Source organism: Heloderma suspectum, chromosome 2, assembly GCF_057233095.1.
Source record: "Heloderma suspectum isolate Gila_16-S chromosome 2, 16-S_ref, whole genome shotgun sequence".
In the NCBI taxonomy this organism is placed as follows: domain Eukaryota; kingdom Metazoa; phylum Chordata; class Lepidosauria; order Squamata; family Helodermatidae; genus Heloderma; species Heloderma suspectum.
Window position 1 is genome coordinate 312,330,476 of NC_139459.1, and position 23,347 is coordinate 312,353,822.

Here is a 23,347-nt window from a genome sequence, read left to right on the forward strand (position 1 = left end):
ATCTGTCACCATGGCCAGAGCACATCTCTCCAGGAATGGTGCAGACTAGCATTGGCTGTGCAAGGGCACTCCTGGCCACCACTGCAACCTGGGCATCCAGGTTCAGGGCTGAATCCAGGAGTACATCCAAATGGCTGACCAGAATCTTCAAGGGGCACATAAACCCATCCAGCACAAGTCGAATCCCTATTCCCTGATATGCCTTTTGCCTAGCCAAGAGCATTTCTGCCTTGTCTGGATTAAGTTCAATTTGTTCAGCCTCATCCATTCCATTAACAACATCAGATACTGATTTAGAACCAGAACAGCTTCCGTGGATTTAGATGGAAAGGAGATAGAGTTGGGTGTCATCAGCATACTGATGATGACACCAAACCCCAAGACTCTGGACAACTTCTCCCAGCAGTTACATGAATAAGTTAAATAGTATAAGGAACAAGATGGAACCCTGAGGGACACTATAGGCTGACAGCCATGGTGTCAAACAGGAATCCAGCAGCAGCACCTTCTGAGATTGCCCCTCCAAGAAGGACAGCTATTGTATAACAGTGCCTCCTAGTCCCATCTCAGACAGACACCTCAGGAGAGTTCCATGGTCTATATTATCAAAAAGCTGCCAAGAGGTCCAGCAGAACCAACAGGGACACACTCTTCCTATCCAGTCTCCAGTGCAGATCATCCAACAAAGTGACCAAAGCAATCTCTGTCCCATAACCAGGCCTGAAACCAGACTGAAAGGAATCTAGGTAACCCACCTCATCCAGAAACCCTTAACCAATTGTGGAGAGGGCCTTTTTGAGGGTGGCATCCCCTGTGTGGAATTTGCTCCCCAGGAAGGCTTACCTGGCACTTATTTTGATGTCCTCTCAGTGCCAAGGTTGTTTGCCTAGGCTAACACTTATTAAGCTTAAAACAGAATGGAATTTTGAATACTGCTATTTGTTTCTCCTCTTTTATTTATTGGTCTCAGTGTTATAACCTTTAGGCTTTTGCTGTTGCTGAATTCTTTTCTATTATAAACTGCCCTGGAAATGTTCACTGAAGGGTGGTATAGGAATCTTGAAAATAATATCATAAATGAGATAAACCAACCCAGCTGAGAGAAAATGGGTTAACAACTATCTCACTCAGTGAACAAATTTGACAAATTCATGGGGGATAAGGCTGTCAATGGCTACTAGGCCTGAAGGCTATATCCTACCTCCAGTGTCAGAGGCAGTGAGCCTATGTACACCAGTTGCTGGGGACACAACCAGGGGGGTGCTCTTGTACTCATGTCCTGCTTGTGGGTTTCCCACAGGTAGCTGGTTGGCCACGGTGGAAACAGAATGCTGGAGTGGATAGACCCTTGATCTGATCCAGCATGGCTCTTCTTATGTTCTTATGCCTTCCACTCTCCTCCCTCCACCCTCCCTCCCCTCTCTGTATGAAGAAGGAACTGACCAAACTAGGAGATTCAGTGTTTATGAAAGGGCTGGAGCAACTCCCTTATGAGGAATGGTTACTACAACATCTGGGACTTGGCTTAGAAGGAGGAGGAGACATGTAAGAGGAGACATGATTGAGGTGAACAAAATTATACACAGTGTAGAAAAACTGAATAGGGGGACATTTTTCCCCCTCTCTCATAATACTGAAACCCAGGGTCATCCCATGAAGCTGACTGGTTGGAGATTCAGGACAAATAAAAGGAAGTACTTCTTCATACAGTGATTAGTTACACTATGGAATTCACTACCACAAGATGGAGTGATGGCCACCAACTTGGATGGCTTTAAAAGTGGATTGGACAAATTCATGGAGGGTAAGGTTATCAATGGCTAATAGTCATGATGGCTATATGCTAACTCCAGTATCAGAGGCGGTATGCCTACGAACACCAGTTGCTGGGGAACATGCCTGGGAGGGTGCTATTGGACTTACTTGTGGGTTTCCTACAGCCAGCTGGTTGGCCACTGTGTGAATGGATGAGGTGGACCCTTGGTCTAATTAGCATGGCTCTTCTTAGGTTATTAAATATCCCAGGCATTGATTCTCCCTTACAAGCGCCCCTGCCCCCCACCCCACATTCTCTTAGCAAACATAGAATTGTCCACTGGTGGAATGGAACTGCTGGTGGAATGGATTTCCCATTCTCGTGCAGCTCCCCAGATCTGCTCCAGGAAGTTCAGAGATCCTGCTTAGCAGATCTGGCAGGGAGGGGGATGCAGGAAGGAGGAAGGAAAAGAATGCTTATGTGCTATTGGATATAACTCATAGGTTTTGGAACATACATTTGCCCAGGCACTGGAGAGCCGGAGTGGTGTAGTGGCTAGAGTGCTGGACTGGGAGTCGGGAGATCTGGGTTCTAGTCCCCACTCAGCCACGGAAGCTCACTGGGTGACTTTGGGCCAGTCACAGACTCTGAGCCCAACTCACCTCCCAGGGTTGTTATGAGGGTAAAATTGAGAGGAGGAGGATTATGTACGCTGCTTTGGGTTTCTTAAAGAGGAATAATGGCGGGATATAAATGTAATAAATAAATAAATAAATAAATAAATAAATAAATAAATAGGAAGTACGTATGCATGGTTCTAATATGCATTCACTAAGCTTATCTCCCAATTCCACATTATTCCATTAAAGTTCAACATACCACCTGAAATTCTGATGATCAAATATGTTGTGGAGCTTAGTTTTCTCAAGGTTATTGTGTAAAAAAAGTTATCTGCACTTCCATTTCCCAGGACACATTTGACAAGTCTATTCAACATGCAAATGTGCTATCAGAATGAGGCAAACATACTATCAGACTGCTGCAGAAACATAGCCCACATAAAAATGTGCACAAATTCAAAATTTAACAACCTTTCAGGATTTAAAAAATGAAGAAACAGTATAAAATTGGGATACATAATTACTTCACAAAAATATAAATTAGCCTGTTTGGAATCACATTTACATGGGAAAATATGTTTGAGAATTATGACCTCACCTCCACCCAAATAATTTTTAAGGAGCAAACACTAATTGTAATGGTATTTGCAAAGAGCTGATATATCAGCCTATATTTTTTTAGTAAACCTAATTAACAAGAGAAATGTTTTCCAGTCTACAGCTTATCACATTAAAGCTTTCTGGAGTAATAGCTTTCTGGAGTAATGCTGCAGGCTTGTATTTGGATGCAAGGCACAAAGATTACAGACACTATCATTTCTGACATTGTTTGCCTCAGGACTGAATAGTACAATCAGACAAAAAATGGCTTCTTATTCTCCCCCCCCCCGCCCCCCCGCCACTGCTTTTTCTTTAAATCAAGACTCATATTATTGAGAGGTGGTATCTCTCAGCTGTACTCAGGATCTTACCAGCGAAGAGTCAGTTTAGTATTATTTTGAGTTAGACATTTTCAGAATCTGGAAATCTGAGTTTTTATTAGCTGAAAAAAAAATTGCTTTTCCGGGTCCACTGCCACTGCAAATTCATTTAATTAAGTGGAACTCTTCTCATTTACATCAAGATAGGTTTGAAATCATTCTTAAATGAATGTTTCAATAGAAAACGAGCATTTTATTTTTCTGTTTCGTGTCTGCTGTCTCTTCTCACCTATTTTTGAATATAAGCATTAACAAGAGAATAATTCTGTACTTTAAGTGATTACATTGAGATCTTTCGATGTCACGACTGAAACATCAGTTTACAGCAAATTTATCTTCCTCCTCAATCATTTCAGAAATTTATTTATTTATTTATTAAATTTATTAATTGCCCATCTGGCCGGTCACCCAGCCACTCTGGGCGATGTACAAGTGTATAATAGAACATTTTAAAACAATAAAATTCTATGTAAAAACATATTTCTAAAATTACCCTAACCCACCTCAAATGCCTGCCTGAACAACCATGTTTTTAAACATTTTAAAGAAATGTAAAGGCGGGTTTGATTACTAGGCCAGTCATCTCTGTTCTATGTAGGGACCAAGCATGGGGAGAGAGGAACAGTTTACCCAGCCCAGAGGGGTGTGTGCATGCATGTGTGTGCATGTGTGTGCTGTTTTATTTATTTTATTTTATTTGTTATATTTATATCCCACCTTCTTGCCATCATGGGACACAAGGTGGCTACATGTGGTTCCCAGGTGGTCTCCCCTGCAAGCACTGACCAGACCCAGACCTGCTTAGCTTCAGCAAGGTGTCTGCTTCACATGCCTTCAGACCATGCCCTATACTGGCCTTCAGGCCAATTGTTGTTGTTGTTTAGTCATTCAGTCGTGTCCGACTCTTCGTGACCCCATGGACCATAGCACGCCAGGCCTTCCTGTCCTGCGCTCTCTCCCGGAGTGTGCTCAAGTTCATATTCATTGCATCCGTGATGCTATCTAGCCATCTCCTCCTCTGCCGTCCCCTTCTCCTTTTGCCTTCAGTCTTTCCCAGCATCAGGGTCTTTTCCAGAGAGTTTTCTCTTAGCATTAGGTGGCCAAAATATTTGAGCTTCAGCTTCAGTATCTGTCCTTCCAATGAGCACTCAGGGTTGATTTCCTTTAGGATGGACTGATTTGACCTCCTTGCAGTCCAGGGGACTCGTAAGAGTCTTCTCCAGCACCACAGTTCAAAAGCATCAATTCTTCGGCGCTCAGCTTCCTTATAGTCCAGCTCTCACAGCCATACATTACTACTGGGAAAACCATAGCTTTGATTAGACGGACCTTTGTCGGCAAGGTGATGTCTCTGCTTCCTACTATGCTATCTAGGTTGGCCATAGCTTTCCTCCCAAGGAGCAAGCGTCTTTTAATTTCATGGCTACAGTCACCGTCTGCGGTGATCTTGGAGCCCAAGAAAGTAAAATCTGTCACTGCTTCCATTTCTTCCCCTTCTATATGCCAGGAAGTGATGGGGCCAGATGCCATGATCTTAGTTTTTGTAATGTTGAGTTTCAAACCAGCTTTTGCACTCTCCTCTTTCACCCTCAACAAGAGGCTTTTTAGATCCTCTTCGCTTTCTGCCATTAGGGTGGTATCATCTGCATATCGGAGGTTGTTGATAATTCTCCCAGCAATCTTAATTCTGACCTCTGATTCATCCATCCCGGCATTTCTCATGATGTACTCTGCATATAAGTTAAATAAGCAGGGTGACAATATGCAGCCTTGTCGTACTCCTTTCCCAATTTTGAACCAATCGGTTGTTCCATGTCTGGTTCTTACTGTTGCTTCTTGACCCTCGTACAGGTTTCTCAGGAGACAGGTTAGGTGGTCTGGTACTCCCATCACTTTAAGAATTTGCCACAGTTTGTTGTGATCCACACAATCAAAGGCTTTAGCGTAGTCAATGAAGCAGAAATAGACGTTTTTCTGGAATTCTCTTGCTTTCTCCATGATGCAGCGAATGTTGGCGATTTGATCTCTAGTTCCTCTGCCTCTTCGAAACCCAGCTTGTACTTCCGGTAGTTCTCGGTTCGCATACTGCTGAAGCCTAGCTTGTAGGATTTTGAGCATCACCTTGCTGGCATGTGAAATGAGCGCAATTGTGCGGTAGTTTGAACACTCTTTGGCGTTGCCCTTCTTTGGAATTGGAATGTAAACTGACCTTTTCCAGTCTTGCGGCCATTGTTGAGTGTTCCAAATTTGTTGGCATATTGAATGCAGCACTTTAACAGCATCATCTTTTAGGATTTTAAATAGCTCAGCTGGAATACTGTCATCTCCACTAGCTTTGTTGTTAGTAATGCTTCCTAAGGCCCACTTGACTTCACTCTCTAGGATGTCCGGCTCAAGTTCAGTGACCGCACTATCATGGCTATCAGGGACATTCAGATCTTTCCTGTATAGTTCTTCTGTGTATTCTTTCCACCTCTTCTTAATCTCATCTGCTTCTGTTAGGTCCCTGCCTTCTTTGTCCTTTATCATGCCAGTCTGTGCACAAAACGTTCCCTTGAGATCTCCAATTTTCTTGAAGAGATCTCTAGTCTTTCCCATTCTGTTGTTTTCCTTTGCATTGTTCATTTAAGAAGGCCTTCTTGTCTCTCCTTGCTATTCTCTGGAACTCTGCATTCAGTTGGGTATATCTTCCCCTTTCTCCCTTGCTTTTTGCTTCCCTTCTTTCCTCAGCTACTTGTAAAGCCTCATCAGACAGCCACTTTGCTTTCTTGCATTTCTTTTTCTTTGGGATGGATTTCGTTGCTGCCTCCTGAACAATGTTACGGACCTCCGTCCATAGTTCCTCAGGCACTCTGTCTATCAGGTCTAATCCCTGAAATCTATTCCTCACCTCCACTGTATATTCATCAGGGATATGATTTAGGTCATACCTGAATGGTTTAGTGGTTTTCCCGACGTTCTTCAATTTAAGCTGAAATTTTGCAACAAGAAGCTCATGATCTGAGCCACAGTCAGCTCCAGGTCTTGTTTTGACTGACTGTATAGAGCTTCTCCATCTTTGGCTGCAAAGGACATAATCAATCTGATTTCGATATTGACCATCTGGTGATGTCCATGTGTAGAGTCGTTTCTTGTGCTGTTGGAAAAGACTGTTTGCTATGATCAGCGTGTTCTCTTGGCAAAACTCTATTAGCCTTGTCCTCGTTCATTCTGTACACCAAGGCCATGCTTGCCTGTTATCCCGGTGATTTCTTGACTTCCTACTTTAGCATTCCAATCCCCTATGATGAAGAGGACATCTTTGTTTGGTGTTAGTTCTAGAAGGTGTTGTAGGTCTTCATAGAACCGATCAACCTCAGCTTCTTCGGCATCAGTGGTTGGGGCATAGACTTGAATTACTGTGATGTTGAATGGTTTGCCTTGGATTCGTACTGAGATCATTCTATCGTTTTTACGATTGTACCCCAGTACTGCTTTTCCCACCCTTTTGTTGACTATGAGTGCTACTCCATTTCTTCTAAGGGATTCTTGCCCACAGTAGTAGATATGATGGTCACCTGAATTAAATTCGCCCATGCCTGTCCATTTGAGTTCGCTGATTCCCAAGATGTCGATGTTCAATCTTGCCATCTCATGTTTGACCACCTCCAGCTTACCTTGATTCATTGATCTGACATTCCAGGTTCCTAAACAATATTGTTCTTTACAGCATCGGATTTTCTTTTCACCACCAGACACATCCACAGCTGAGTGTCCTTTCGGCTTTGGCCCAGCCGCTTTACTCTTTCTGGCACTACTTGGAAATACCCTCTGCTCTTCCCCAGTAGTATATTGGACACCTTCCGACCTGAGGGGCTCATCTTCCTGTGTCATCTCTTTTAGCCTTGTGTTACGTTCCATGGGGTTTTCTTGGCAAGAATCCTGGAGTGGGTTGCCATTTCCTTCTCCAGTGGACCACATTTTGTCAGAACTCTCCGCCATGACCTGTCCGTCTTGGGTGGCCCTGCACGGCATAGCTTATGGCTTCACTGAGTTACACAAGCCCCTTCGCCACAACAAGGCAGTGATCCATGAAGGGGTCAGGCCAATTACCATGAAGATAAGTTTGAGGCTAAATTGCAAAACAGTCTTGAAGATATTTGTACAAACCTATGGGCTGTCCAGATCTGTTGGAAGCAATCAGAAGCAGTTAGAACAGAACGAGCGACCTTCTGAATAGTGAGCTGTGAGCCTGAAGGCTTTCCTCTCAAACACACACAGGCAAAAGGCCATGCAACTCCCCAACAATTCCAACTCCGTGAGAGGGGGAGTGGGGCTATGCTGGCCCGCTCCTTCCTCTCTGTGGCATCCCAGCCTTTGCTGGCCCAATTGCCCTTCATGGATTGGAGGGCTGAATGTCTGCACCTGTGCTCCCTCCCCACACAACAATACCCTGGTTGTGGAGTGGCCATGTCTCCAGAGGACAGTCCTCTATTCAGAAGATGGTCAGAAGACAGTCCTCTGTTTGATGGGTGCTCCAGTCCAAGTCCAGCTTAAAGAAAAAGAACCATCAGAAGGCAGAATAGGGGCCTTGAAGTTGCCCATCAGCGGCTAGCCCTTGGACAGCAGACTGAGCAGGCAAACAGGTCACCTGGTTGCAGTCTTCCTCACTATGGTGAAATGTATTATATTTCTTCTTAAATTATAGTGATTATTTCTAAATTAGCATATATGCCATAAACTAGCATATGCAAATTTTATGCAAACCAATGTCCTCATTTGTCCTCTTTTTCAGTGATCAATTCACCCTACCTGATGAGGGTGGGCAGGGGAAATGCATGATTAGGACTAAAGAGAAAGACTAAGCATGACTTGTAGCTTGAGACTAAGACAGCAGTGTGCCTACGTGAAAGACTCTCTAAAGAACGGTAAGTCCCAGAGTTCCTAAACTCCAGCAGGCATTTCCTGTGCATAGGTAGGAGGAGACAATGGGGTGTTCCAACCAGCTGGCAGCAGGACAGAAGGACAAGCAACATCATTATCAGGGACACTGAGATTTCAGGAGCAGAGGGAGTCAGTGTTGCTGATAGAACATATAGGCCCCCAAATGAACGAATGAGTTACTCCTCTGATCTCCACAGTGGACTGAAAAACCGACAAAGATCCCAGAAAGAGGAAACAGTGTCTAATGTGCACTTGTGACTTACATTTACTTCATCTACACACATGCCACATTCAATATACATACTGGCCATGCTTCAGGGGTCTACAACATTTTGGGCCCATGACCACATTGGGAAGGCTGAGCAACCAGTATGGGCAGCACCACGAAATACTGTGGGGCCCTGTGTTGTCATAAAGTGCTTGCTAAGGAGGCCTGCCTAGTCGTAAAGGACAAGTCACTTCCCCAAGAAACCGAGCACAAGGCAGAGGTCGGGGTTGAGCTCAACAAAAACACACATCCCACACAAGTACCCTACTGCTGCCGTGCATCCTACATCCATGAACATATGTGAACTCACATGTGTACACATGGAACACTGAACATGGGAATGAAGGGAGCTTTTCCAGAGGTGTGGCATGCACACAGGAGATTATGAGCTGTGCTTCAACAAAGTGGGGAACAGCTATTTCTAAAGTGGGGAGAGGGGAAGAATGCTGCCCCCCTCTCTCTACCCATCTTCATTATGGGCTCAGTAAATGTAAGAATTGCTTCTTCATTGCTTTTGTATATGCTTACTGTGACCATTGGAACAAGTTGTCCCTTTTAGAATATGAATCTGAAAATACTGTTAGGCAGTCAGGGATCATGCTGCAGTGTGCAAAGGATCATTTGCCTGCATATGCTCTTTTCTCTTTCCAAGTTGGCGCACATATGGCCTTTGGGGATCTTAGCCTTTGGCACTAAAATCAGTGGGTGTTTGCCCTGTAATCAAGCTCTTTACTAATGCTGTTTGCTCACCAATATTGAAAGCTGATCCTTTACATCCAATGACTTTGAAATGTTTGCATTACCCACACCAGCTGAGTCTGAAAAAATAAAGAACAAACTATGAGGAAATGGAGAATAGTGAGTAAAGACAAGACAACATCAGTGATATTTAATATACAGAGCTTATTTATTTATTTAGCTATTAGCAACATTGATATACTGCTTCCCATTTGAAACAAGTCCTGAAGCAGTTTAGAAGAGTAGAACATAACAAGAGCCATGCTGGATCAGACCAAAGGTCCATCTACTCCAAAATTCTGGAGGCCCACAAGCAGGACATGAATGCAACAAGACCCTCCAGCCCATGTTCCCCAGCAACTGATGTACATAGGCACACTGTCTCTGATACTGGAGGTAGCATACAGCCTTCAGGACTAGTAGTCATCAATAGCCTTGTCCTCCATTAATTCATCTAATCCCCTTTTAAAGCAATCCAGATTGGTGGCCATCACTCCATCATGAGGTAGCAAATTCCATAGTCTAACTTAGGGATGGATGGACTCACTGGAGTCTGTGCTCGGTAGGTGCTCAAACAATCACCACTGCCACTTGCCTCCACAAGCCAGGTTGTGTGAGTCCCTGGAGGGCTTGGACAGCTGGCTGGAAGCATGCTGCAGCTCCTTACTCCTCCATGCGAGCTGCTATCTTTTACACCATTGTTATACTTTTGTATATTTACTGTTGTGCACAATAGCAACTATAAAGGGCCATTTCCACAACATTAGAGGTGGCTGCTGGGCGTGAGCAGATGGGTCCGGTGAGTTCTGGCTGCTTCTACAGCTCGGCGGGCAGGGGCAACAGCTCACCGAGCTGGATTCGGGGGGGCGGGTTAGTGGGCAAGAATCTTACAGGCTCCCGGACCCAGTCAGTCACCCACACCATCCCTTTTTTAACTTTGTGCTATGTGATGAAGTCCTTCCTTTTATCTGTCCTGAATCTCCCACCCATCAGCTTCATGGGATGACCCTCGGTTCTAGTATTATGAGGGAGGAGAAAAATGTCTTCCTATCCACATTCTCCACACCATGCATAATTATGTACACCTCTTAGGGATGTATGAAACGACACACCTGTTTCGTTTCGTGACATCTGCGGTGGGGGGGAGGCACTCCGTCCCTTCCCCCGAAATCCTTGCTGGCCGTTTCCTCTCCGCAGCGACTCTGCGGAGCTGAGGGCTGGCCAGGGCCACCCGCAGCAACATCTGGCCACTGCTGGGCTGCTCAGGGATGCAAATGGCGGCCGCCATAGCCGCCATTTGTGTCCCTTTTTTTCGCCGTGATAGGCTATGTAAATATTTACGTAGCCTATCACGGCGAAAAAAGGGAATGCAAATGGCATCCCTGCGTTAGCCGTGATAGGCTATGTAAGTATTTATGTAGCCTATCATGGGAAAAATCGTAAAGCGAATGGCGGCCGCAGATGCGGCAGCCATTCACAAAGCAGCAAGAATGGCACTAGGTAGGTGCTCCATTTCACGCGACTTTCACGGGGTGGTGGGGCGGGGGGTTCGTTCTGCCACGGATTTCAGGGGGCCGAATACACTGGCATTTGGCCTCACTGTGATCCGTGGCGGATTTCTTCGCCATCCCTAACACCTCTATTATGTCTCCCCTCACTTGCCTTTTCTTTAAGTTAACCAGCCCCCAATGTTGTAACCTTTCCTCATAGGGGAGTTTCTCCAGCCCCTTGATCATTTTAAGTTGCTTCTTTTTGCACCTTTCCCAAATCTACAATATCCTTTTTTAGAAGCGGTGATCAGAACTGTACCCAGTATTCTAAGTGTGGCTGCACAATAGATTGGTATAAAGGTGGTATGATATTGGCGGTTTTATTTTTGATTCCTTTCCTACTTATGCTTAACATGGAATTTGCCTTTTTCACGGCAGCCACACACTGGGTCAACATTTTCATTGAGTTGACCACCCCAACCCAAGATTTATTTCCCGGTCAATCATCACGAGCCCAGACCCTAGCTTATATTTGAGATTGTTTGCTTCAATGGGCATCATTTTACACTTGTTTACATTGAACTGCCATTTGCACATTTGATACCCATTCTCCTAGTTTGGAGAGATCCTTTTGGAGCTCTTCACAATCCCTTTTTATTTTAATCACCCTAAATAATTGGGTGTCATCAGCAAACTTGGCTACTTCACTGTTCACTCCTAATTTGAGATCATTTATCGATAGGGATGTTGTGATAGTCTATGGGGGGGGGGTGGAGTCTGATGGATTCCCCCTCACCTGCTGTCCTGGACCCCACTTGCCGAACTGTCAGGTACTCATGGACCTGCTCAGCTAGCATCCTGTGGCTTAGTGAGCACCCGGCAGCTGCCCATCCTCCCTAGCGAGCCACCATTGTGCGCAGCGATATGGCAGCTCGGGTGCTTCTGGATAGGTAATGTTGCATAATTGGCGGCCGTAAAGGGGCTGTATACACAACATTACAGGTGTGAATGGAAAATTTAGGATCTCTTCTCGATCATCCCAGAGTGCAGGACACAGAATAATGGGCTCAAGTGACAGGAAGCCAGATTCTGGCTGAACATCAGGAAACACTTCCTGACTGTTAGAGCAATGCGACACTGGAACCAATTACCTAGGGAGGTGGTGGGCTCTCCCACACTGGAGGCATTCAAGACGAGGCTGGACAGCCATCTATCAGGGATGCTCTGACTTGGATTCCTGCATTGAGCAGGGGGCTGGACTCAATGGTTTTAATGTTGTAAAGCCACCTTGAGTCCCAGTATTGGGGAAAAGGCGGGATATAAATATAATAATAATAATAACAACAACAGCAACAATAATAATAACAATAATGGTCTTATAGGCCCCTTCCAACCCTACTATTCTACAATTTTATGATTCTACCCAGAAGTGTCCAAGGTACCATTGTTGCGCACAATGGCGGCTTACTAGGGAGGACAGGCAGCCCCTTAGCTTCGGCAGGTGCTCGCCAGGCTGCACCGAGGGTTGCACAGCACTGTGAGCAACAGTGAGTGGTGGCAGAGGCTCAGCCAGTGCCCGCAAAGTTTAAAGTTTTTTAAAAAAACTTTTAATTTCACGGCCGGGCGAGGCGAGGCGCCTCCTCCCCGGCCTGAATTTCGGCCTGGTGAGGCGGGAAGCCTCCCCCCCGGGCCTGAACTTCGGGGGGAGAGCAGCGAAGCACCTCCCCCCCACCGCGAAAAGCTGCGAAACCAGGTAAGTGGGTTTCGTACACCCCTAGCTGTCTAGCTGTGAATGCAGGGTGGCTGAAGCGCAGAGGAGAAGATGTGAAATATGGATTTAAATTTCCCCAGGACCACTCAGTTGATCAGGCTGAGAGGTTTGGGATCTTATGAGGAGGAGAAAACACACACACAACCAATGTAGATGAAATAAAACGAGATTTATTGAAATAAAATAAATAAGCAAAAGTAGAACCTCCCCAGAGAGTTGCACACTCTCTGAGGCTGAAGAGGTCACACACCTTTCAGGCACAAACTTGGTTACAAACAAATCTCAGAGAATTTCAGGCTCTCTGAAGCTCAGGACTGAAGAGGTTACATGCCCCTCAGGTACAAACGTAATTGCAAAGAAATCTCTAAAGAGCTTCAAGCCCTCTGAATCTCAAGAGGTTACACACCTCTTAGATTAGAGCCCCAGACCAACAATCCTCAAGAAGCTGCATGCTTCTCTGAGGCTTTAAGAGGTTGCACCCCTCTTAAGGCAGAAACTTAGTTATCCAAATGTGGTGCATTAAATGACTAAATATACAGTTAGCCCCTGTTTGTTGCTCAGCTCCAAATCAGTCCACTGCTGCAGATGGCCCACTGAGACAACGGTGATACAGTGTCAGCCATGCCCAAGCTAAGCCTGCTGTCTTATATCCAAACCAACAGAGAGTATGACAGAACAAAGATAGCTGGGCCCATATCTAAGCCCTGGACAGTAAAATCCTTCCCCTGAATTTTACCCAACACATACTCACCACAACGCTATCAAGTACTTGGCCAGAGCACTTATGTGTCCTGTTGGATCGAGGGTACTGTTAGTATGTGCACATACAACGATCCAGATGCAACCACGCCCCTCCTGAACAATGGCAGATTCAGGGGTTTTATACTCTTTTTTCCTCGTTGGGGCTCATAAGATCAAAGAGGAGTTCAGTATGTTCCTTGTATGTTCCTTGTAGGGATGGCAGAGAATTCCGCCACGGATCTCGGTGAGGCCGAATGCCAGTGCATTCGGCCCCCCGAACTCCATGTCAGAACGGCCTGCCCCCCCGCCCCCCCACGGATCCCCCCCTGGGACGAGACTTACCTGGGGCGGATCTTCTGGGTGGCAGCGGCTCCGGTGGCGGCTCCGGCTGCTGCCGCCGCCATTTCCAGTGTTAAAAAAAAAAAAAAGACGTGATAGGCTACGTAAAGATTTACGTAGCCTATCATGGCTAGGTTAAAAACAAAAACAAAAAACAACATGATAGGCTACGTAAATCTTTACATAGCCTATCACGTCTGACTAAAAAAACAACAACATGCGCGTACACAAATGGCGGCGGCCTCCATTTGCGTCCCTGCTAGCCAGCGGCCGGATGTCCAGCTGCTGGCGGAGCCGGCCAGCGGCTCCGCAGAATCCCTGCAGAGCGGAGCCGGCCGGCCAGGATTATGGGGGGGAGGCACTCCGCACCTCCCCCCAGCAAGGATTCCGGGGGGAGGGATGAAGCACCTCCCCCCCCCCCAAGCGGAACCCGGCGGAGACAGGTAAGGGCAATTTCATATATCCCTAGTTCCTTGTTGATAAGATTGACATTTCCTGTAGACAGCCAGGCACCTCCTTCCAATTCCCCGACATCTCTATGGTCATAAGGTGCCATCCTTGTTATAAGAACATCTGCAGATACCCCTCTTTTATTGGCACATGTCCATCTTCTGTAACTAATACTTTGGCAATCTTCAGCACATACCAGAACACCCTCATCTGGCCCTCCTGCAATAAAACCATTCACTCTCCATTCACACCTCCCCTTCCTGGTCTGGGCTATTCACATGACATGGACCAGTTTAGAATGTGGACCTTTTCACATTTCATGGTGTGCTAATTAACACTCAGATACAGATTATATCTCAGGATGTTTACAATTCAGGCTTGTATTCAGGGTCAAACTCCACATTCTATCTCTTTTCACACCACATTTGTCACATTGCAAAAGAAAGTACATCAGGCACCTGGAGTCTATAAGATTATCCATTACAAGCAAGGGAGGGAAGTTACAGTGGGAACCAATTTTTATTGACAAAGGTGAATTTAAGGAATGAGAGAAATTAATAAAAAGTGATAGAAGTAAATATTTAAAGGAAATATAAGTATAAAAATATAACTTGAAGAAAAATAGGAAAAATAGGAAAAAAAACAAAATCACACTGTGTCAAAGATCCCCTCTGTGTGGCTCCTGCCCTGCTTTGGATAAGCGGTCACCTCCGAGTTTGGGGGCCACCGCCTATCCCAATAGGATTACACCCTTACACACACAAAGTTTTATATTATGTTCTATCGTGCTGTATTTTATGGTTTTAGTTGCTGTGAAATGGCCAGAGTGCTTCAGCTATTGGGTATTATAGAAATGCAATAAATAAATAAATAAATAAATAAATAAATAAATAAATAAATAAATAAATTTATTGAGGGTATTTATTTATATTTATTACGTTTCTATACTGCCCAATAGCACAAAGTATTGGCTACAGTCCAGATAAATAATATTTGGCAGTTCTCTTAGTGGTTCACTAGTGCTTCCTTGGGCCGCATGTACATGTTAGCTTCAACCCCTCCTTTTCTCTAAGTGCATAGACCTATGCTGCATGCATAATAGACAGGGAAGCAATTTCTCTTTGGCTGCTCCACATTGCTTCGTGAGCCACTTTTGAAACTGGGGAGAGTTGTGTATTTGTATGTGCATTCCAGTCATCATGGCACTTCTCAACTGGGCTCCATTGAACTGCAGTGATACTTCTGACGATCCACATTGGAATATATTATGTGTGGGAAAACTCAATATTTGACATCTCTTAGTGCTTCACTGGTGCATCTTTCAGTCACCTGTAATTTATGTGTTTTAGCGCCACTATCCCTTTCTCTTTCTCTAAATGGCAGCCCATGAAAATGACCACATTGTAATTATTCTTTTATGAGTGAGCAAAACTCCTTTCAAAGAATCAGCAATTTTTCCATCAGTCATTCTTGCTCTTGTCACCTGGGACCAGCTAATAGACATCCAGATGGCAGATGTATTCCTTTTTAAGGTTAGCTCTTGCAAGTGCCATCCTTCTTCATTACTGGAGGGGGTAGTGAAGCCAGCCTTTCTTTCATGGCAGTTGTGTCTCAGTACAAGCAATTCTGCTTAGTAAACTGGAGAGTAAGTAAGCTTAGGCATACATATTGCCCGATCTGCTTAACAGCAAAAGCGCTAACAAGATGGAGAGACACCTCCTGTCAAAGTAATGTAGCTGCAGCAGGCAAATCCATCCATGACCCTGTTGCTGTTATTATTTATAGGGAACTGGCAGGGTGCACTGCTAGGGAGTTTGCAGGCAAGTCAGAAGGCAAGGTCCCTCCTCACCCAAAGAACACAGGAAATAAATCAAATATTTTCCAGACTCTGTATTACTCCAGCAGTATTGCTGATATTTTCAGAGGCTGTGGTTAAAATATAATAAATTAGCAAAATGTGTTATAGATCTATATAATAATAATAATAATGATTCAGGGTTATGTGCAAGTGCTTTTTTGGTCATACTTTCCGTGGTTGCAGAGGTACAATTCAGGTGCCATGAAGGCTAATTATAGCTTAGATGTTAATTTATACAAGTCCTTTTCTATAATCTGATGTCTCTTATATGTCCGTGTATCTTATGATCTCTCTCTCTCCTAGATGGGGTGTTCACACACACACAGACCACCGCCGCATGTAAGTGGGAGTGGGAGTATGCCTCTTGACATGTTAAAAGACATGTTACTTAGTTGACATGTTAAAAGACATGTTGACGTTGACATGTTACTTAGGCTGCACTCCTCCACACACTTATCCAAGATTAAGTCCCATTGAGCTCAGTGGGGCTTACTTCTGAGTAGACATGCCCAGGATTGCACCATAAGATTATAATTTATAATATATGAAGATCATTTGCATGCAAACATACATATTTTTAATGGGGGATGCTGATCTTCTAGCAGGTTGTGGAGTGAGCTCCCTAGGGAGGTTTGCCTGGCATCTTTTGCCACAGCTGAGGACAGCAGGCTAGCTTAGGAGGAAGTGAAGGCTTGTGGCTCTGATTTCAGTGGGGCAGTGAATCCACTCCAGGTTTCAGTCACAGCCAGCCAGAACTAGGGATGTACGAAATACTTACCTCCAGGTCCGGGGGTGTGGGGAGTCCGCGGCGGGGGGGAGGTGATCCCTCCCTCCCCCTGGAATCCTGCCTGGCCGGCTCCACTCTGCAGTGATTCTGTGGAGCCATCAGCCAGCTCTAGAGCACAAACAATACAGCCACCATATTGTCAAATATTTGCGTAGCCTATCGCATGAAAAACCAGGGATGGAGATAGTTCACTATGCCATTTGAGGCTGTAAAGCTCTTAGCTTAAGCTAAATGCAGCCATTTACAGCTGCATTTAGCTTAAACTAAGACCTTTACAGCTGCAAATGGCATACTGGACGCCATTTGCATCTGCAGTCAATCTGCCCAGCCAGCGATATGGCAATGGCAGCTGTATCGCTGGTGCTCCAGAGCTGGCCGGCGGGGAGGATCCGGCTGCCGAGGATTCCTCCAGGAGGCGGAGGTAAGTCTTCCGATCCTCCATGGACTGGGGGGGGAGGGATTCTTTTGAATCCAGTCTCACTGGGGTCTGTGGAGGATTTCTCCCCCATCTCTAGCCAAAACTCTGAATGAGCTGTCCAAGGAGCTGAACTTATTTTGGGATAGGGTTTAGCACCTTGGACAGCTCCTTTAGCACCTTGGACAGCTCTTTTAGCCCCTTGGATGCTCCTTGAGAGTTCTGACTTTTCTGACTGAAAGCTAGAACAGATCTGCCACCCCATGACATCAAAGCCACCAGCCTCCACTCTTAGGAGGCCACAGGGCTATGGATGGCAGAGAATTCTGCCACGGATTCCAGTGAGGCCGGATCCTAAAGAATCCAGCCTCACTGATTTCTGTGGCGGAATTCTAAAGTATCTGGCCCCCTGGAATCCATGGCGGAACGGCCTCCTGCCCCCCCGCCCCCCCGCCCCCCCGCAGATCCCCCTGGGACAGAACTTACCTGGGGCGGATGCAGTGGATTTGGCGGCGGCTCCGGCAGCTGGTCTCCTGGCCAGCTGCGGCCAGGCTGCTGCGGCCACTATTGGCGACCTTGCAGCTGTGATAGGCTACATAAGTATTTACATAGCCTATCATGGCTAACCCCTCCCCCCAAAAAAACAGTGTACGCAAATGGCGGCGGCTACAGTGGCCGCCATTTGTGTTCCCTATTTTTCTCCGTTCTAGCCTACATAAATATTTACGTAGGCTAGAATGGTGGGGGAAAAAAGGGAATGCAAATAGCTCCCACTATGCTATTTGCGTTCCCCTTTTTTCCGCTGTAATAGCCTACATAAATATTTACATAGGATAAAACGGCGAAAAATAGAGAATGCAAATGGCGGCCGCCGTAGCCGCCGCCATTTGCGTACTCCGTTTTTGTGGGGGGGTGTTGCCGTGAAAGGCTACATAAATACTTACGTAGCCTATCATGGCAGCCTGGCAGGATGCAAATGGCGGTCGCTATGGCAGCCACCATTTGTGTCCGCAGCAGCCCATCCGTGGCCGGAAATCCGGCTGCAGACGGCCCTGGCCGGCTCCTCTGTGGAGCCGCCATGGAGCGGAGCCAGCCAGGCAGGATTCCGGGGGGGAGGACTGGATCGCCTCCCCCCCATTGAGGATTCTGGAGGGAGGGACGGAGCGCCTCCCCCCCCACCACGAAAAATTCTGTGAAAAGGTAAGTGAGTTTCGTACATCCCTACACAGGGCACACACAGCTCTGCCCTCCAACATCCCTTCCTCCCAGCCTCTGCAGGTTGCAGTGGCCACCTCATGCTGGCTATCATTTATTTATTGAATTGATAGCCCACCTTTCTACTAAAAGCAGTGCTCAAGGAAGGGAACAATATCATGCATATTAAATAACAACGTTTCAATGAAAGCATTAAAACTCATCCAATACTAATGGTAGAGCCAGCCCTACTTCTAAGAGAGGGAAAAGAAGGTATAAGGGGGTTTCAGCACTGCATAGACTAGCCTGGCTGCATGTTCAGTGAGCACAAGAAGTGTCAGGATTGCCCCTGTTGCCTTCTGAATCCTCCAAGAGCCAGAATCAACAACCAGACAAAAAGGCTGTTTTCCAAGGCTTTATTTCCATTCAACCTAATGAGGCTTACAAATGCTAATTGTCTGAGTCTCAGAGGAAATACAAGTGGACAGCCTACCAGGAGTTTCTAAGAGTGAGGATGTCAGTTGGTCTCCATTTGGAGAAAAGTGTGGCAACTCTCTAAACTTAAGGAGTAGGAGGGGAAAGACTCCTCTCCCATGGGGCACAGCTGTTGATGTCGAGCCAAATGGGCTGAGCGCCTCAGCTCGGCTCCCACAACCTCTCGCTTATGCCTGCACCTGTGCCTCATGTCTAAAAGCTCAAGTTGTCCCACCCTTTCCCTGCCAGGCTGTCGCTCCTAGGAATGTGAGCGGGGGGGGGGGGCTCCGCCTCCTGCTGTACCTCTGAAACCTGAGAGGGTTCCTCTCCCATGGATTCTATCTCCTCCTCAGAATCAGAGCTGCTTTGGAACTCTATGGGCTCACATCCAATGCTGACAAGAAGGGATCTTATGTGTATACCAAGATCTATGTGTGGAGCTACTCCACACAAGGGCGAGGTCCTGATTGGCCCAGGATCCCCCATCCGATGGAGGCGCTCTATGCTTGTACATTGGTACGTGCCTAGGGACCCTGCTCACAGAATGCATGGCAGGTGGGTGTGTCACTAGTAGGGCTTGCTCATACAGCTCCATAATCCATTCACATGCTCTTTTAATGCAGGGGTGGTAGTGTCTGACACCCTCCCCCCGTTGTGGAATTCCATCACATTGTTTTGTTTTGTGTTGTTTGTGACAGAAATTCATTTGCTGTCATTCAAAGGAAAGAGGCAATGTGGCCAGCACACACATCCATGGCATTGGGCGTGGATGATAGATGCAGACTCACTGTCCCCCTCAGGGCCTGAGGGCTGTTCATGTGAACACATGCACAGTAAAACTCCAGGAACTCCTCTTGTATTTATCATTGAGATCTATCAATTTGTTTTAGGGCCTATCAGTGAGCCAAAATAAGCAAACAAACAAACAAACAAACAAACAGATAAACATCTAATAACTGTCGGGAGCCTGAAGAGAACGTTCCCCAATTCCTACCATAGCAGGTGGAACTACATCATGGCCACACGGCACTTCAGTGGACTTGCCCCTCCTCTCTGGGAGGTTTAGAAGATGCTAGGTTTTTGTTTGTTTTGTCATCAAGGTTACATTTTTATATCCCTGGTGGGAGGCAGCAGACAGTTAACACAAAGATCCCTACTATTAGGAGCCCTTTCTGTGAAGGAAAGGTCCTGATTATACTCCAATCTTTAATCATCTGGCTAATTTCAAGACAAAATAAAAAGAAGAGTTATAATTAAAGATAATTGTCGATGTTTTGTTTCCTGTGAGAAAGATCATTTTACTTCCTTGGAAAATAAGTCTTTGGCCGGTCTGCAGATGGGTGATTAGCATACTGATAAAGGGAAATGATTTCATAATGTGAGTAACTGTTATAAGGTTAGCTAAATATTTCTTGTAAGACATTGCCACATCATTTCATAGATAAAGGCGAAGTGTTTTCAGAGCCAAGCACTCAAATTTCACAAAATACTAAGGTATCCATCCAGTCCTGCATGATTGAAAACAATGAGATTTCCGCATCCTGTGTGCAAGGTTTCAACCAAAATGTGGGTTTGCATTTGTATATGATGCACCTTTTTTAAAAATTTGCCATCGATTTAAGATGAATATGCTGATATTCTGACAAATATGTCTAAAATTGGGGGATATTCTAGAAAGGAAATTACGAGCACAGTCCTGTGGATTGTGCTCCCAATAGATGGAGGGCTCCTCCCAGCAAGAGCCCAGCAGGGCAGGAGGAAGGAACAATGGAGATGATTTAGCTTCCCATTCCTCCTAAAACAAAGAATTTAAGGCACAATCCTATGCACGTTTAGACAGAGAAAAAGCCTACAACTCCCAGCATGCCCCAGCCAGCAATGCTGGCTAAGGGTGCAATCTTATGCACATTTAGAATAGAAAACAATCCTACAACTTCTAACATTTCTCCCACCAACATTTCTCCCATTTCTCATCACCAACATTTTGGTGATGGCAAGAGAGAGACTGTGGATCCATGCCTCTCCTCTCCCCTTTCCCCTCCCTGCCCATCATAGCTCCCCACTCTCCCCCCCCCCGAGCTCTTTCCAGTGTCCTCAAAAGAGCAGCTGCCTCAGTGCTTTCTGTGGCTGCTGGGGGGGGGGGCGGCCCAATCATGGATTCCCCCTCGTGAGGTCATAGCAGCGTCCAGAGCCTTGGGAGTGGGAATCCACAGTTACGGATTTGTCACACTGGGAATTCCATTCCATTTAAGCCCAATGGGATTCCACAGAGTTTCCATTCCTGTAAGCAGCAGCGGTGGACTGTAGCAGATTTCCCCCCCCTGATTCTGGAAATGCTTCGCACATCTTGTTTTTCTGGGTTCTTCAATTCCTGCAAATTACCATTTGTGCAAATTTTAGGGATGTCAGAGAATTTCGCCACAAATCTCGGGGAGGCTGAATGCCAGCACATTCGGCCCCCCGAAATTGGTGACGAAACAGTCTGCTCCCCCCCGGGACGGGACTTACCTTGGGCGAATCCTCCTGGCGGCAGCGGCTCCGGTGGCGGTGCGACAGCGGTGCGGCGGCTGTGGCTGCGGAGCCTGGTCTTCCGACCAGCTGCCGCCGCCGCCATTTACAGTAAAAAACAACAACAACAACAAAACGTGATAGGCTACGTAAAGATTTACGTAGCCTATCACGGCTGACTGCAGGGACACAAAGGGTGGTGGCTACGGCCGCCTCCATTTGCGGGCCCGGCTGGCCAGGCTTCGGGAGTGGAGGGACGGAGCGCCGTCCCCCCGGCCAGAATTTCAGGGGGAGTCCCCCCGCGGATCCCCCCCGGAATAAGACTTACCTGGGGCGGATCTTCCGGGCTGCAGCGGCTGCAGCGGCTGGTCTACCGACCGGCTGCCGCCGCCACCATTTGCAGGCTTGTCGCTTTGTTTTTTTTTTTACAAGACGTGATAGGCTACATAAAGACTTGCGTAGCCTATCATGTCTGGCTTAATTTTTTTTTTAAAAAAAAGCATATGCAAATGGCGGCAGCTACGGCCACTTCCATTTGCGTTCCTTATTTTTGGCTGTCTTAGTCTACGTAAATATTTACGTAGACTAAGACGGCGAAAATAAGGGGAACACAAATAGCGTAGTGGATGCTATTTGCGTTCCCCCTTATTTTTGCTGTCTTAGTCTACGTAAATATTTATGTAGACTAAAATGGCCAAAAATAAGGAATGCAAATGGCGGCGGCCGTAGCCGCCGCCATTTGCGTACGCGCATTTTGTTTTGTTTTTAAAGCCAGACGTGATAGGCTACGGAAGTCTTTACGTAGCCTATCACGGCTGACTGCAGGGACACAAAGGGCGGTGGCTACGGCCGCCTCCATTTGCGGGCCCGGCCGGCCAGGATTCGGGGGTGGAGGGACGGAGCGCCGTCCCCCCGGCCAGAATTTCAGGGGGGAGGGACGGAGTGCCTCCCCCTCGGCCAGAATTTCAGGGGGAGTCCCCCCGCGTATCCCCCCCGGAACAAGACTTACCTGGGGCGGATCTTCCGGGCTGCAGCGGCTGCAGAGGCTGGTCTACCGACCGGCTGCCGCCGCCACCATTTGCAGGCTTGTCGCTTTGTTTTTTTTTTTACAAGACGTGATAGGCTACATAAAGACTTGCGTAGCCTATCATGTCTGGCTTAATTTTTTTTTTTTAAAAAAGCGTATGCAAATGGCGGCAGCTACGGCCACTTCCATTTGCGTTCCTTATTTTTGGCTGTCTTAGTCTACGTAAATATTTACGTAGACTAAGACGGCGAAAATAAGGGGAACACAAATAGCGTAGTGGATGCTATTTGCGTTCCCCCTTATTTTTGCTGTCTTAGTCTACGTAAATATTTATGTAGACTAAAATGGCCAAAAATAAGGAATGCAAATGGCGGCGGCCGTAGCCGCCGCCATTTGCGTACGCGCATTTTGTTTTGTTTTTAAAGCCAGACGTGATAGGCTACGGAAGTCTTTACGTAGCCTATCACGGCTGACTGCAGGGACACAAAGGGCGGTGGCTACGGCCGCCTCCATTTGCGGGCCCGGCCGGCCAGGATTCGGGGGTGGAGGGACGGAGTGCCGTCCCCCCGGCCAGAATTTCGGGGGGGAGGGACGGAGTGCCTCCCCCTCGGCCAGAATTTCAGGGGGAGTCCCCCCGCGTATCCCCCCCGGAACAAGACTTACCTGGGGCGGATATTCCGGGCTGCAGCGGCTGCAGAGGCTGGTCTACCGACCGGCTGCCGCCGCCACCATTTGCAGTCTTGTCGCTTTGTTGTTGTTGTTTTTTTACAAGACGTGATAGGCTACATAAAGACTTGCGTAGCCTATCATGTCTGGCTTAATTTTTTTTTTAAAAAAAAGCGTATGCAAATGGCGGCAGCTACGGCCACTTCCATTTGCGTTCCTTATTTTTGGCTGTCTTAGTCTACGTAAATATTTATGTAGACTAAAATGGCCAAAAATAAGGAATGCAAATGGTGGCGGCCGTAGCCGCCGCCATTTGCGTACGCGCATTTTGTTTTGTTTTTA